We start from the raw sequence: 13,715 nt of genomic DNA, 5'->3' as shown, positions 1-13,715 counted from the left end.
AAAATTGAGGTTCATTCAGTAATGTGTCTTACCAAATGTCACCCATTTAGGACAAGGCCTAGCTAGATTTCAGACTCTAAATCCATTTCACTTACCATCTTCTGCCTCCCATAATGAGCACTAATTATCTTTGCGTTACAGGTGTAGATTCATGAAGTGCCAATTGTTAATAATATAAGTTAAATTCTGGTCAAAATCCCACTAGAAAATAGTATTTCCTGTGTTTATCAATTCAACTCCTTGCCCTCACTGAAGACTGACTGGTTGAAATGTTAAAGTATGTCAGCCATCCAGACTAAGTAAGAACCAATCCATGGATCAGCGTCAGTTTCATTATTATTCTTGAGCATACATATCTAATCACTTTTGTGTCTGACATTAGAATCCCTGCATAGAAATAATTTTCAAAACTTTAATTTCCCCCCCATTTAATCCATCACACACTGCGACACTTGATATTCTCACTGGGATCAGCCTGTGAAATTTGTCAGCTTTATTGCTGATTTAGAGTAGACTTTGCTAAAAATAAATGTCATTGCTGACTGTATTCTAACTTTTCTAGACTTGCATGAGAAAAGCACATGTTATTTTCTTTTTTAATCAGTGCTTTTTTGTCAGAGGAGCTCAGAAAACACTGGGCATGAAAGTATCCAACAGTTCAAAGATGATTCCAGCAACATAGGCTACAAAAACACTAGTTTGATGACTACATGAGTGAGATGGTAACATATTATTATTCTCTTATCACAACCACATGTTGGTCTTACCCAGATCTCATAAACATCCTTTTGTGATTGACTTTCCTGGGGAAAATCTTATTAACTTTGAACTTCTTACTGTGGTCCTTCAGGAAATACAAGTAGATATAAAATCAATCAAATAGACACCTTTTGCTGCTTGCGAAAGGGTTTGAACTACATGCAGTGATAATGAATAGCATTTAGTATGTAATATATTTAGTATATAAGAATCTATAAATTAATAATGATGCTATACAAATGAAAGTGAAAATGTTAGTCTCTCAGTGGTGTCTGACTCTTAGTGACCCCAGGGACTGTAGCTCACCGGGCTTCTCTGTCCATGGGATTATCCTGGCAAGAATACTGGAGTGGTTTGCCATTTCCTCTTCCAGGAGATCTTACAGACCCAAGGATTGAACCTGCAGCTCTTGCATTGGCAGGCGGATTCGTTACCACTGAACCTCTTGGGAAGCCCCTATGATGCAATATGAATTGTTTCTTTCAGCAAAGAGTCATGAGTGAATGAAGCCAACAACAGAGGGCCAGCTGTCTCTCCCTGACCCACTGAGCATCTGTAGGATCACTAGATTCGTGCTAGCAGATGCTGTGGGCGTCCTGAAGGAAAACCCGAAGAAGCACACAGAAACGACTACAGTAGCCATGTCAAAACCAGGGCCTGGAGCCAGTCAAACTTCTTGATTTGTTTCCCTTACAGGAAATCTGAAATTAGAAGATTCAAACTTGTTCTGGAAAGACGCAAAAAGACAAATTCAGAAGGCAGGACATTCCACAGGGAATTTTAAATCGAGAGCAAGGGGAGATTCTACATTTAAAAGAATGAACCTGCAAGTTATAGTATATGGATTTTGTTTAGATAGTGAATTAGGCAAACTTAGGGTTGAAAAGAGTCTGACACGACTGAGAATTTCACTTTCACCATAAAAGTACTTTTTGGAAGCAACTGGGAAAATGTGTTTATACACTGGGGATTATTTGATAGCAAAGATTTTGCATTAAATTCTCTGGGGACTGTGTTAGAATGGTGACATAAGAAATGCCCTTGTTTTCAAAAACTCGTAATGACTGAATGTAGGCATAAATGACATGATCCAAATAGAATTCTTGTATATGTTTTTGTTGTCTGCCTTAAAAATGTAGGACAATCGTGCACAATTTTTAAACCTCTGCATCTGGTGGTGGCTTACCTTATTCCCACCTACATTCCATTGGCCAGGACTTGGTTGCATCGTCCTCAAGCACTCTGCAAAAGAAAATGGAAAGTGTAGGGTTCTTGGATGCCAAAGAAAGTTAGTAAAATTTTAAATATATTTCATTATTCCTACCACTTCTTTTTTCTTTCATTATTATAAGCAAATTATCTATTTCCACAGAACAGGGCATTATTTGTAAGTATTAACATGTGAGCTTATACTGTGTTTACTATCAATCTAGTCCTCTAAGCCCCTTCATGGGATCAACTAAATAATTTCATACCCACATCTATTTTAAGATAACAAGTTAATTTTAAAATGTGCTGCAGTTAGGGATTAACTAGGTGTGAAATCACACAGTCTGATTTCTTCCTAACCTCTATGCTAGGATAGTATGTTACAGTGTTACATATCAGTTCAGTTCAGTTCAGTCGCTCAGTCGTGTCCGACTCCTTGTGACCTCATGAATCGCAGCACGCCAGGCCTCCCTGTCCATCACCAACTCCTGGAGTCTATCCAAACTCATGTCCATCGAGTCGGTGATGCCATCCAACCATCTCATCCTCTGTCGTCCCCTTCTCCTCCTGCCCCCAATCCCTCCCAGCATCAGGGTCTTTTCCAATGAGTCAACTCTTCGCATGAGGTGGCCAAAGTATTGGAGTTTCAGCTTCAGCATCAGTCCTTCCAATGAACACCCAGGACTGATCTCCTTTAAGATGGACTGGTTGGATCTCCTTGCAGTCCAAGGGACTCTCAAGAGTCTTCTCCAACACCACAGTTCAAATGCATCAATTTTTTGATGCTCAGCTTTCCTCACAGTCCAACTCTCACATCCATACACGGCCACTAGAAAAACCATAGCCTTGACTAGACGGACCTTTGTTGACAAAGAAATGTCTTTACTTTTTAATATGCTATCTAGGTTGGTCATAACTTTCCTTCCAAGGAGCAAACACCTTTTAATTTCATGGCTGCAATCACCATCTGCAGTGATTTTGGAGCCCAAAACAAAATAAAGTCTGACACTGTTTCCACTGTTTCCCCATCTATTTGCCATGAAGTGATGGGACCAGATGTCATGATCTTAGTTTTCTGAATGTTGAGCTTTAAGCCAACTTTTTCACTCTCCTCTTTCACTTTCATCAAGAGGCTCTTTAGTTCTTCTTCACTTTCTGCCATAAGGGTGGTGTCATCTGCGTATCTGAGGTTATTGATATTTCTCCTGATTCCAGCTTATGCTTCTTCCAGCCCAGCGTTTCTCATGATGCACTCTGCATATAAGTTAAATAAGCAGGGTGACAATATACAGCCTTGAAGTACTCCTTTTCCTATTTGGAATCAGTCTGTTGTTCCATGCCCAGGTCTAACTGCTGTTTACGGATCTGCATACAGGTTTCTCAAGAGGCAGGTCAGGTGGTCTGGTATTTCCATCTCTTTCAGAATTTTCCACAGTTTACTGTGATCCACAGAGTCAAAGACTTTGGCATAGTCAATAAAGCAGAAATAGATGTTTTTCTGGAACTCTCTTGCTTTTTCGATGATCCAGCAGATGTTAGCAATTTGATCTCTGCCTTTTCTAAAACCAGCTTGAACATCTGGAAGTTCACAGTTCACGTACTGCTGAAGCCTGGCTTGGAGAATTTTGAGCATTACTTTACTAGAGTGTGAGATGAGTGCAATTGTGCAGTAGTTTGAGCATTCTTTGGGATTGCCTTTCTTTGGGATTGGAATGAAAACTGCCCTTTTCCAGTCATGTGGCCACTTCTGAGTTTTCCAAATTTGCTGGCATATTGAGTGCAACACTTTCACAGCATCATCTTTCAGGATTTGAAATAGCTCAACTGGAATTCCATCACCTCCACTAGCTTTGTTCATAGTGATGCTTTCTAAGGCCCACTTGACTTCATAATTCCAGGATGTCTGGCTTTAGATGAGTGATCACACCATCATGATTATCTGGGTCATGAAGATCTTTAACCTAACCAATTTTTAAGCCAATTACAATATAGTAATCTAACCATGATTTCCAACCTAAGCCCTGAATTTTGGTTTCTACACTAATGGAAAAAGGAACATATTTTTCCTTCTAACATAACTCTTATTGAGATGTAATCTTGAAGAAAAGGACTCAGATATCAAGTAAGACAAATTTTGAAGTCTTGCTTCATCACTTATTACAAATGACTCAATTTCTTGAGCCTTAAAAAAAAAAAAAAAAAAAAAAAAAAAACTATGAAAAAGATAATAAGAGCTACCTAATAAGGCTGCTGTGACAATTAAGTGTAACATAAGTCAAGTAGTTAAGTTTCCAGGGTAAATGAGAAAGAGGCTCATTATAATAAGTCAAATTTATATCCCTGGGTCAGGAAGATCCCCTGGAGGAGGGCCTGGCAACCCATTCCAGTTTTCTTGCCTGGAGAATCCCATGGACAGAGAAGCCCAATGGGCTACAGTCTATAGGGTTGCAAGAAGTTGGACATGACTGAAGCAACTTAGCACACACACACACGCATTCAGTTTTAAATATGAATTGTCTTATTCATTCCTCATAAAAAACTCTAAGAAATGACTGCAGCAATTTTTATTTTGTATAAGTTAGATTAAAAAGTCTCTTGGGGCTTAAATTGTTTCTTTACAATGACACAGCTACAAAGATTGGGCATAGGGGTCACTCTGTTTTAACTTCTATTGCAGGGACTTTTCTTTTCCACAAAATATTCTTGTAAAGCTCTTTCTTGCACATTCTCTTACAAAAAGTAAAATCTCCAAGTCTTTTCATGTGTACCTTAAATAGTATCTAGAGAATGTGAGTGCACTGAAAACTACTAGGGTGTCTTTTATTTGCTTCTTAGGTATATGCTCAAAAGAGCCTGGTTAAAATCCTCTAAACCTATAATATAAAAGGAGAAACTAAACTCATAATGATTGTAGATCCTCAATCAGAGTGTCTTGGAGTTAATAGATGTGAAGCCACAAAGAACCCATTACAACCTGAAATCAATTAGCATCCTTAGAACTTTAGGCCAGTGTTTGAATCAGGATACTAATGCACCTGGTAACACTTACAAGCTATTATTGGGACAGATTTAGTTATTCCAATGAAACAAAAACTCTTTTAATAGTTTTTATAAATTAATATAAATGTGTGTTTATATATATATATATGTGTGTGTGTGTGTTTATATATATATAGATATGTATATGTATATATATATGCATATAATTTTTTTTCTTTCTAAAATTTTCCAGTCTAAAGACTGGAAGACTCACTTAGACTGTGAGTCTAAAGACTGCTGGTATTTATCGAAGGTGCCCTATGTGAGAAGCACTTTCCAAGTTGGTAGTTCAATGGTCATAATAATTTTATGAGGGTTATTTGTTTCTATTTTACAGATGAGCTAGTATTTAGAATAATCAAGTAACTTCAGGTAGTACAGCTCATTAGTAGTCAGTGTAGAACTTGAACCAGACCTGAAGCCAAAACCTTGTTCTTCATCACCAAAATATAAGAGCTTTTTTAAAAAAGCTGTCTCTGAAAAATAAAGTTTAAAAATAAATGTATTTTTTTTTTTTAATTTTTTTATTGGTTGGAGGCTAATTACTTCACAACATTTCAGTGGGTTTTGTCATACATTGATATGAATCAGCCATAGATTTACACGTATTCCCCATCCCGATCCCCCCTCCCACCTCCCTCTCCACCCGATTCCTCTGGGTCTTCCAGTGCACCAGGCCCGAGCACTTGTCTCATGCATCCCACCTGGGCTGGTGATCTGTTTCACCATAGATAGTATACATGCTGTTCTTTTGAAACATCCCACCCTCACCTTCTCCCACAGAGTTCAAAAGTCTGTTCTGTATTTCTGTGTCTCTTTTTCTGTTTTGCATATAGGGTTATCGTTACCCTCTTTCTAAATTCCATATATATGTGTTAGTATGCTGTAATGTTCTTTATCTTTCTGGCTTACTTCACTCTGTATAAGGGGCTCCAGTTTCATCCATCTCATTAGGACTGGTTCAAATGAATTCCTTTTGACGGCTGAGTAAAATTCCATGGTGTATATGTACCACAGCTTCCTTATCCATTCATCTGCTGATGGGCATCTAGGTTGCTTCCATGTCCTGGCTATTATAAACAGTGCTGCTATGAACATTGGGGTGCACGTGTCTCTTTCAGATCTGGTTTCCTCAGTGTGTATGCCCAGAAGTGGGATTGCTGGGTCATATGGCAGTTCTATTTCCGGTTTTTTAAGAAATCTCCACACTGTTTTCCATAGTGGCTGTACTAGTTTGCATTCCCACCAACAGTGTAAGAGGGTTCCCTTTTCTCCACAGCCTCTCCAGCATTTATTGCTTGTAGACTTTTGGATAGCAGCCATCCTGACTGGTGTGTAATGGTACCTCATCGGTATTTTTCACAGAACTAGACCAAAGAATTTCACAATTTGTATGGAAATACAAAAAAACTCGAATAGCCAAAGTAATCTTGAGAAAGAAGAATGGAACTGGAGGAATCAACCTGCCTGACTTCAGACTCTACTACAAAGCCACAGTCATCAAGACAGTGTGGTACTGGCACAAAGACAGAAATATAGACCAATGGAACAGAATAGAAAGCCCAGAGATAAATCCACGGAACCTATGGACACCTTATCTTTGACAAAGGAGGCAAGGATATACAATGGAAAAAAGACAACCTCTTTAACAAGTGGTGCTGGGAAAACTGGTCAACCACTTGCAAAAGAATGAAACTAGAACACTTTCTAACACCATACACAAAAATAAACTCAAAATGGATTAAAGATCTAAATGTAAGACCAGAAACTATAAAACTCCTAGAGGAGAACATAGGCAAAACACTCTCCGACATAAATCACAGCAAGATCCTCTATGACCCACCTCCCAGAATATTGGAAATAAAAGCAAAACTAAACAAATGGGATCTAATGAAACTTAAAAGCTTTTGCACTACAAAAGAAACTATAAGTAAGGTGAAAAGACAGCCGTCAGATTGGGAGAAAATAATAGCAAATGAAGAAACAGACAAAGGATTAATCTCAAAAATATACAAGCAACTCCTGCAGCTCAATTCCAGAAAAATAAATGACCCAATCAAAAAGTGGGCCAAAGAACTAAACAGACATTTCTCCAAAGAAGACATACAGATGGCTAACAAACACATGAAAAGGTGCTCAACATCACTCATTATTAGAGAAATGCAAATCAAAAATAAATGTATTTTTAAATGGTTGATAAATTTATGTTTATGACCAGGTGCAAAAAATTGCATAATCATGTGTATACCAAAGCAACTTAGATGATCTGAGTGACTTTTGAGTTAGAGACTGTATTGGATGTATGTTTCCATATTGATCATTCCAATAGCAAAAAACAGTGACAAGATATTTTTCTTCAGTATAATGTGATATAGTTTGAAATTTCTCCAGGGTAAAAGTACTGTGATTTTAACAGTTAACGTTTAGAGTTATTAGCAAATATTTCCACTTTTTAAAGCTTCTATCTAAATTTTTGTCCTTCTAATTTACCTTTCTGAGAATTTTATTTTATTTCATTTCACTTCCACACAGTGAGGCTCGTGGAATCTTAGTTTCCTGACCAAGGACTGAATCTGTGCCCTCAACAGAAAGCTCAGAGTCCTAACCACTGGATCACCAGAGAATTCTCATTTTCTTTTTCTGAGAATTTTAAAATGTGACTTCATTGTCTCTGCATGAGTTAATGGTATTGTAATGCTTGTTGCTGGTGTAAATTTGTAAATGTAATTTTTTAGCTGGACAATGCGCCTTTATACCTTCTACTTTGACTAGCCTCTGTCGTTTCATAACTGATATTTGGTTTGATTTTCAGGGTCTCACAGAGAAGTTCACTGTTTCTTACAAATATCAAGACAGTTGTTCAGCTTGCCATTTCATCAGTCATTACTGAGCCTGATTTTCCAAAATAGAATAAGATAAGCCAATCTCAAGACTTTCTTTCTTTGTTTTCTTTGGTAAATAATTTATCTGACCCTCTCAATCCATCCACTCTAGATACCTTTGCTTCATATCTATAATCTTCTGTGTATACACTATTATTCTGTTGTATCTTCTAGTCCCATTACCTCTCAGGTTTAAAAATTAATTGTGAAGCCTCTGAAATTTTATGCATAGATATTCTTTTTGCATGACTGAGTTCTTTAATTATCTCATGTGGTTTAGCACATCTTTAAAACTGGGAGCAAGAATGATGTTTAAATACCTACTGGTAAATTCTAGTTTCCTGAGTGTTGATGAACACAATTTAGACATTTGGTAGAGGAAAGGCTTGCATGATGGCATGAGAACATGCGAGAAATTCATCCATTGTTATCTTTGTATAAAAATTCAGCTTAATTAAAATAACTATCTTGTTGTTGTTTTTCAGTCACAAAATCATCTCCAACTCTTTGTGAGTCCATGAACTGCAGTAGACCAGGCTTCCCTATCCTTCACCATCTCCCAGAATTTGCTCAAACTCATGTCCATGGAGTCAGTTCATAAAGTATGAAGAATGTCTATGATTTTTTATATAAAATCTAAACATATGACTTGTAGGTAATCAGTAGTTTATTACCCTAAAATATAGTCATATTCTAAATAATAAAAAATAATACTTTCTTAAGTATCTATCTACTATAGATACTCAAATGAGGAGACTTAGTATAACTAATCCTAATTGCTTTGATCTTAGTATTTTGCAAGGAGGATATTATTGATTTTTAATAGTTTTCTGCCTGTTTCTTTGATAGCGTTTCCATTCACGATGACTCTCACTTCACCTGATATTCCTGGTGACCTGCACAGTGCCTAATACAAGAAAAAAGGACAATAGATTAGTAGTTATCAAACTTTTGTTGGGCAATAAAAAAATCACCTGCTATTCTGAGTAAGAAGGAGATTCACAGAAATTCAGTGGTTTTTGTGAGATGCCTATATTCACATTTTTAAACACGCTATATAGGTAATTTTGAAATTCAAGCTTCATGGACCATTGTTTGAGAAATATAATAAACTGCAAAGGCTTGGTTATAATACTGTTTAAAAATGGGAAATGTTTGATAAAGAAGTCCTGTGTTTTGAAGAAGATACAAAAAGTCTTAAAAAAAAGAAACAACTTTAAAATGCAATGATTATTTAAAAGAAGCAAGAGAAAGTCCTGGCAGAAAATGGGAAGGATGCCATTCAGCAGCAGTATAGTGGTTGGCATTGTACCATCACACTTATTCCACTACAGTGATTGTCAGCAATTTTTAAATAGTATTCTTCCCCTGATTGGAGAAAGTCCTTGGTATTAGTCACAGCCCAAGAGCCAGTGGGTGACATCCTTGGGAGCAAGGTACCTGGCAGTATCAGTGTCAGTTAAGAACGATGTCCTCACGGTTCCAGAAAAGGTCAAGAAGGGAAGTGATGGCGATTCGGGTTGAGAAGAGTAGGATGGGTTCTGTCATGCTCCAAAGAGCCTTGTCCCTGAGGTGACAGGTAATGAGACAGCATCAATCACGGTGTCTTACCAGCCCCTCAGTGTGGATTAGCTTCATCCATAAGGAAGACCCAAGCAGAGAAAAAGTATTGGACCATTTCCTGCTGAAGAGTATTATAAGAAGCAGGGTTATTAAACATAAAATACATCTTCATTTTTGCCTTGGCCTCTCAGGGAAAGGCCTTTGTTTTCTCTATTCTGTTAATGTGTTCTTACCCTTACCTCTTTCTTCTCATGTTTAGCTGGCAAAGCATGGTTCTTCTAGACCCGAGGTGGCCTCTTCTAACATCGGTGATGGAATTCTGGCAAGGCCACAGCTGATACTTTTAAACAGTGTAAAAACTGTGAAATGCTGCCAGTTTCTTCCAGGAAATATTGGGACATCTGTGCTGCTTTCTTTGAGTGTCCCTCTCATTCATGACTTTGATAGAAACTTTCCTCCTTTGCCTGCCCGCTGACTCCCCTGAAACCAGAGGCCCCCTGATCTCGCCACAACATACTATGTCAACTGCTCAGTTCAGGTAATTTGAATAAACACTCATTAAACATCAACTGTAAGTCAGGCATCAACTATAATGAATAAGTAAGACGGAAACTTTGATCTCAAGAAGCTTATATTTTAGAGGGAGATTCAAGCATTTGAACATACAGCAAACTACACTTTAAATTCTTTATTAGCAGAAGATGCATGGTGTTCTAATTACAGAGGAAAGAATGTCTGCCATTAATGATTTTTAGGATAAAAAATACAGGAACACTAAGTTCGAACTGGTTTAGGAAAAGAGGAAGTTACTGAATCACATAACAGAAGGTCCAGAAGCAGGGCTGATCTTAGGCATGGCTTTCAAAGAAGGCCCTATAATATACTAGGACGCAAAATTCTGTCTGTAACATCATTTCACCTGTGTTGTTTCTGATTTTAAAAAGGACATCGCTTGTGGCAACAAAATGGCTTTCAGAAGCTACAGAGCTATTTCCTTTCTGCTGCAAACAGTTCAATAAGTTGAAAATATTTTTATCTTAGCATTATGAGGAGGAGTATTTAATCAGTTACCCACAGTCGAGTCAATCTCCAGATGTGTGTTGCACTCACTGAGGTTGGTGTGGATTATATACCCCATCCTTAAGCTGGTGCTAGGTTCACAGGCAGATCTTTTAGACTGAAAAGGTGTTGTCATATATTCCTAAAAGGAAAGTATGGATGTTTAGAGTTAGATTCTAAAATGATCACAGCACAGGCCTCTAACTCAGCCTATGAGGTTTCAGAACAGGGGATGACAGCTACGATTTTTTTTTCAGATAGGAAGGAATTGACTATTCTATAAGAACAAACCTCCACCTTTCCCCCTTACCCTGATCTCAATGGTTTAAAATAAAACAAAACAAACTGTATTTATTGCTTACACAACATCTACTGTAGGTTTGGTGAGTTCTCCGTAGTAGTGACATAACCTGAGTTTGCTTAGATCCTAGGCTGCACTGATTTTATTGAAACTCCATTTCAATATATGCTTTAACTAGAGGGCTGGAGAACGTGGGACTGTCAAATAAAAGCTCCATTTAATCACCACAAATCAATATGTCATTACTGTTTGCAACACCTTGAGCAGAGTTGTACACATTCTACACAGAGATGTATAATCCTCCCTTATTGGACATTTTCAGAATCTGCCGATAATCCATTGACCATAGCTACTTGCATGGCCTCATCCAATCTAAAGTGGGTGCACAGTGGTAAAGTCGCCTATGCCCAGAAGGAAAGGAAAACTAGACAGGAGTGGCTCTTTGGAGCTACTGCAAGTCTAGAGTTATCAGGTGAGGGAACAGCTGGCAAAGAGATATGGAAGCTGAAACAGAGTAATGAGTTCTGAGAACTGCACAAAGTTTGGCATTTTTAAAATGAAAAACAGAAAATGTGGAAGAGGCAGGAAAGTTGTGCTTTTATTGTGCTTCACTTCACTTTGCAGATACTGTATTTCTCAGGTTGAAGACTTGTGGCAGCTCTATACTGAGGAAGTCTATTGTCAAAACTTTTTCAACAGTTTGCTTCCTGGCTCTGGGTTACATTTTGGTAATTCTCACAACGTTTCAATTTTCAATTGTTATTAGTATAGTAGTTATGGTGATTTGTGATCACTGATCTTTGATGTTATTATGGTAATTGTTTTGGGGTGCCATGAAATGTGCCCATATAAGATGGCAAACTTAATAAATGTGTGTATTCTGACTGCTCCACCAACTGGCTGTCCCCCCATCTCTCTCCCTCTCCTTGAGCATCCTTATTCCCTGACACAACAGAAGGATTGAAATTATGCCAATTAATAACCCTATCGGGGCCTCTAAGTATTCAAATGAAAGAAAGAGCCACATATTTTTCACTCTAATTCAAAAGATAGAAATGATTAAGGTTAGTGAGGAATACATGGTGAAAACTGACAAAGGCTGAAGGCTAGGCCCAGGTCTGCCATAATCCATAACTTCTCTAGAGATTCTTTCACAACAAAACATCTCCAGTGTTGTCTGACTTCCCTTTTCCTTTATTCCCCCCATGCATTCAACAACTGTACCACCTCTCTGATAGACTGTCTACCTGTAGCCTCACCTCTATCTAATGATGGTGCCGGCTCCTCCAGAAGGGCTATCCCACTCCCGGTCCTGCTCTGTAGCTCATGAGCAGCAGCGCACAGGACCTCTGGGGCTGAAACACTTTAATGTATTTCTCTCTTGAGACATTCTTGGTGAGCATTTCAGATCACAAAAAGAGAGACATGATCGCTAGTGTGCTCATGGGTTCCTCTACTGAGTGGCAAATTCTCTTCCTACTTTTTGTTTTATGCTACCAGAATAGAAGTAATTCCCTTTCAACAGTTCTGGGAGCATAGTCAAGCTTAGAGTGACTGTTAGTGTCAGATAATCCCTCATAAACTTGCCAAAGGAAGAAAGGAAACTTGTCAGTGAAAGAATTTAATTCCTGCTCACTTAGCAGGCAAAGACTAAGACAAGTGAAGAAAGATGGTGTATTATATGCCAGCTACCCCTAAATTATTTATCTATCACTTCCACAGTTGAAATCATCATAAAATTATCTTGCATCCCCCCAATTCTGGGGTGCCTGGGTTTCATTATTGAATTTGTCCCACCTCTGCTGTTTCCTTAATGGGCCAGAAAATGAGCAATTGAGAAGTCACAGTAATCTTGTTAGTTTTCCTTTGTTAGTGCTGGAAGCAGGCTATAAATCTAAGATGTGGGTAAAATTCCATTCTCAGAACTTATGCTTCCTGCTGGGACCTCACTTTGGGAAACCCAAGTTTAAAAACAATTGAGACATTCTTGTCTTTTTATCTCCCTGTCCAAGAGCTGAGATTAATTACAGTGTTGGTCACCTTGTTTTTCTTCTTTGTTCTGGTAAGTTCACAAAAAGGTGGAATTCACTGGCCCCTCCAATGTTACCTTTCCTTTCTTCTTTTTTTTAATATTTATTTATTTGGCTGCTCTGGGTCTTAGTAGTGGCATGCAGGATCTTTGATCTTCCTTGTGGACATGTGGGGTCTAGTTTCCTGATTAGTGATCAAACCCAAGCCCCCAGCATTGGGCACTCTGAGTCCCAGCCACTGGACTGTCAGGGAAATCCTTTCTTTTCTTTTTAAATTAAAAAAAGACTATCTAGCAAACCTGCTGTGGAGAACTTCTGGCATTGATCTAACCTGATTCCTATTCATCCAAACATTTTCTATCACACCATATAAAAATTGTCAATTTTTTTTTGCATTATTTTTCAGTCTGAACTTGACAGAAAGAACTTTTTTCTTTCCTTGCCTATCTATAAATTTAACACATAAATAGTAAACAAATTCCATTGAGCCACATATATCACCTGTGAAGTGAATCCTACATGAAATTGGAAACCGTTATGTCAACACGTCTTTGAGTCCATGGATTACTTTGTAGGCTTCTGCTTACATACTGGGCCATATAAGCGTCAAAGAATTTCCAAAGCTGAATTATGCTAATAGAAAATTTTGACCACAGTTCGAAAGCATTTTCCTTGACTTTTGGCATTGTTACTTTCTGCAAATTTCTCAAGAAAGTATAATGAGAGAATTCTTCATACCATTTTTGTGGAGCTATAATATATGACAAAATACTGCTCTCTTCAGCGCTTGGAGAGGGCAGGTAAACTCTTAGCAGCCCTGTTGCTTCAGGCTGAAGCGACCTTATGTATATACTCTAATGAAGTGTGACAAGG

This window comes from Cervus canadensis, chromosome 11 (genome assembly GCF_019320065.1).
Source record: "Cervus canadensis isolate Bull #8, Minnesota chromosome 11, ASM1932006v1, whole genome shotgun sequence".
In the NCBI taxonomy this organism is placed as follows: Eukaryota; Metazoa; Chordata; class Mammalia; order Artiodactyla; family Cervidae; genus Cervus; species Cervus canadensis.
Note: the sequence above shows the minus strand (reverse complement) of the source record.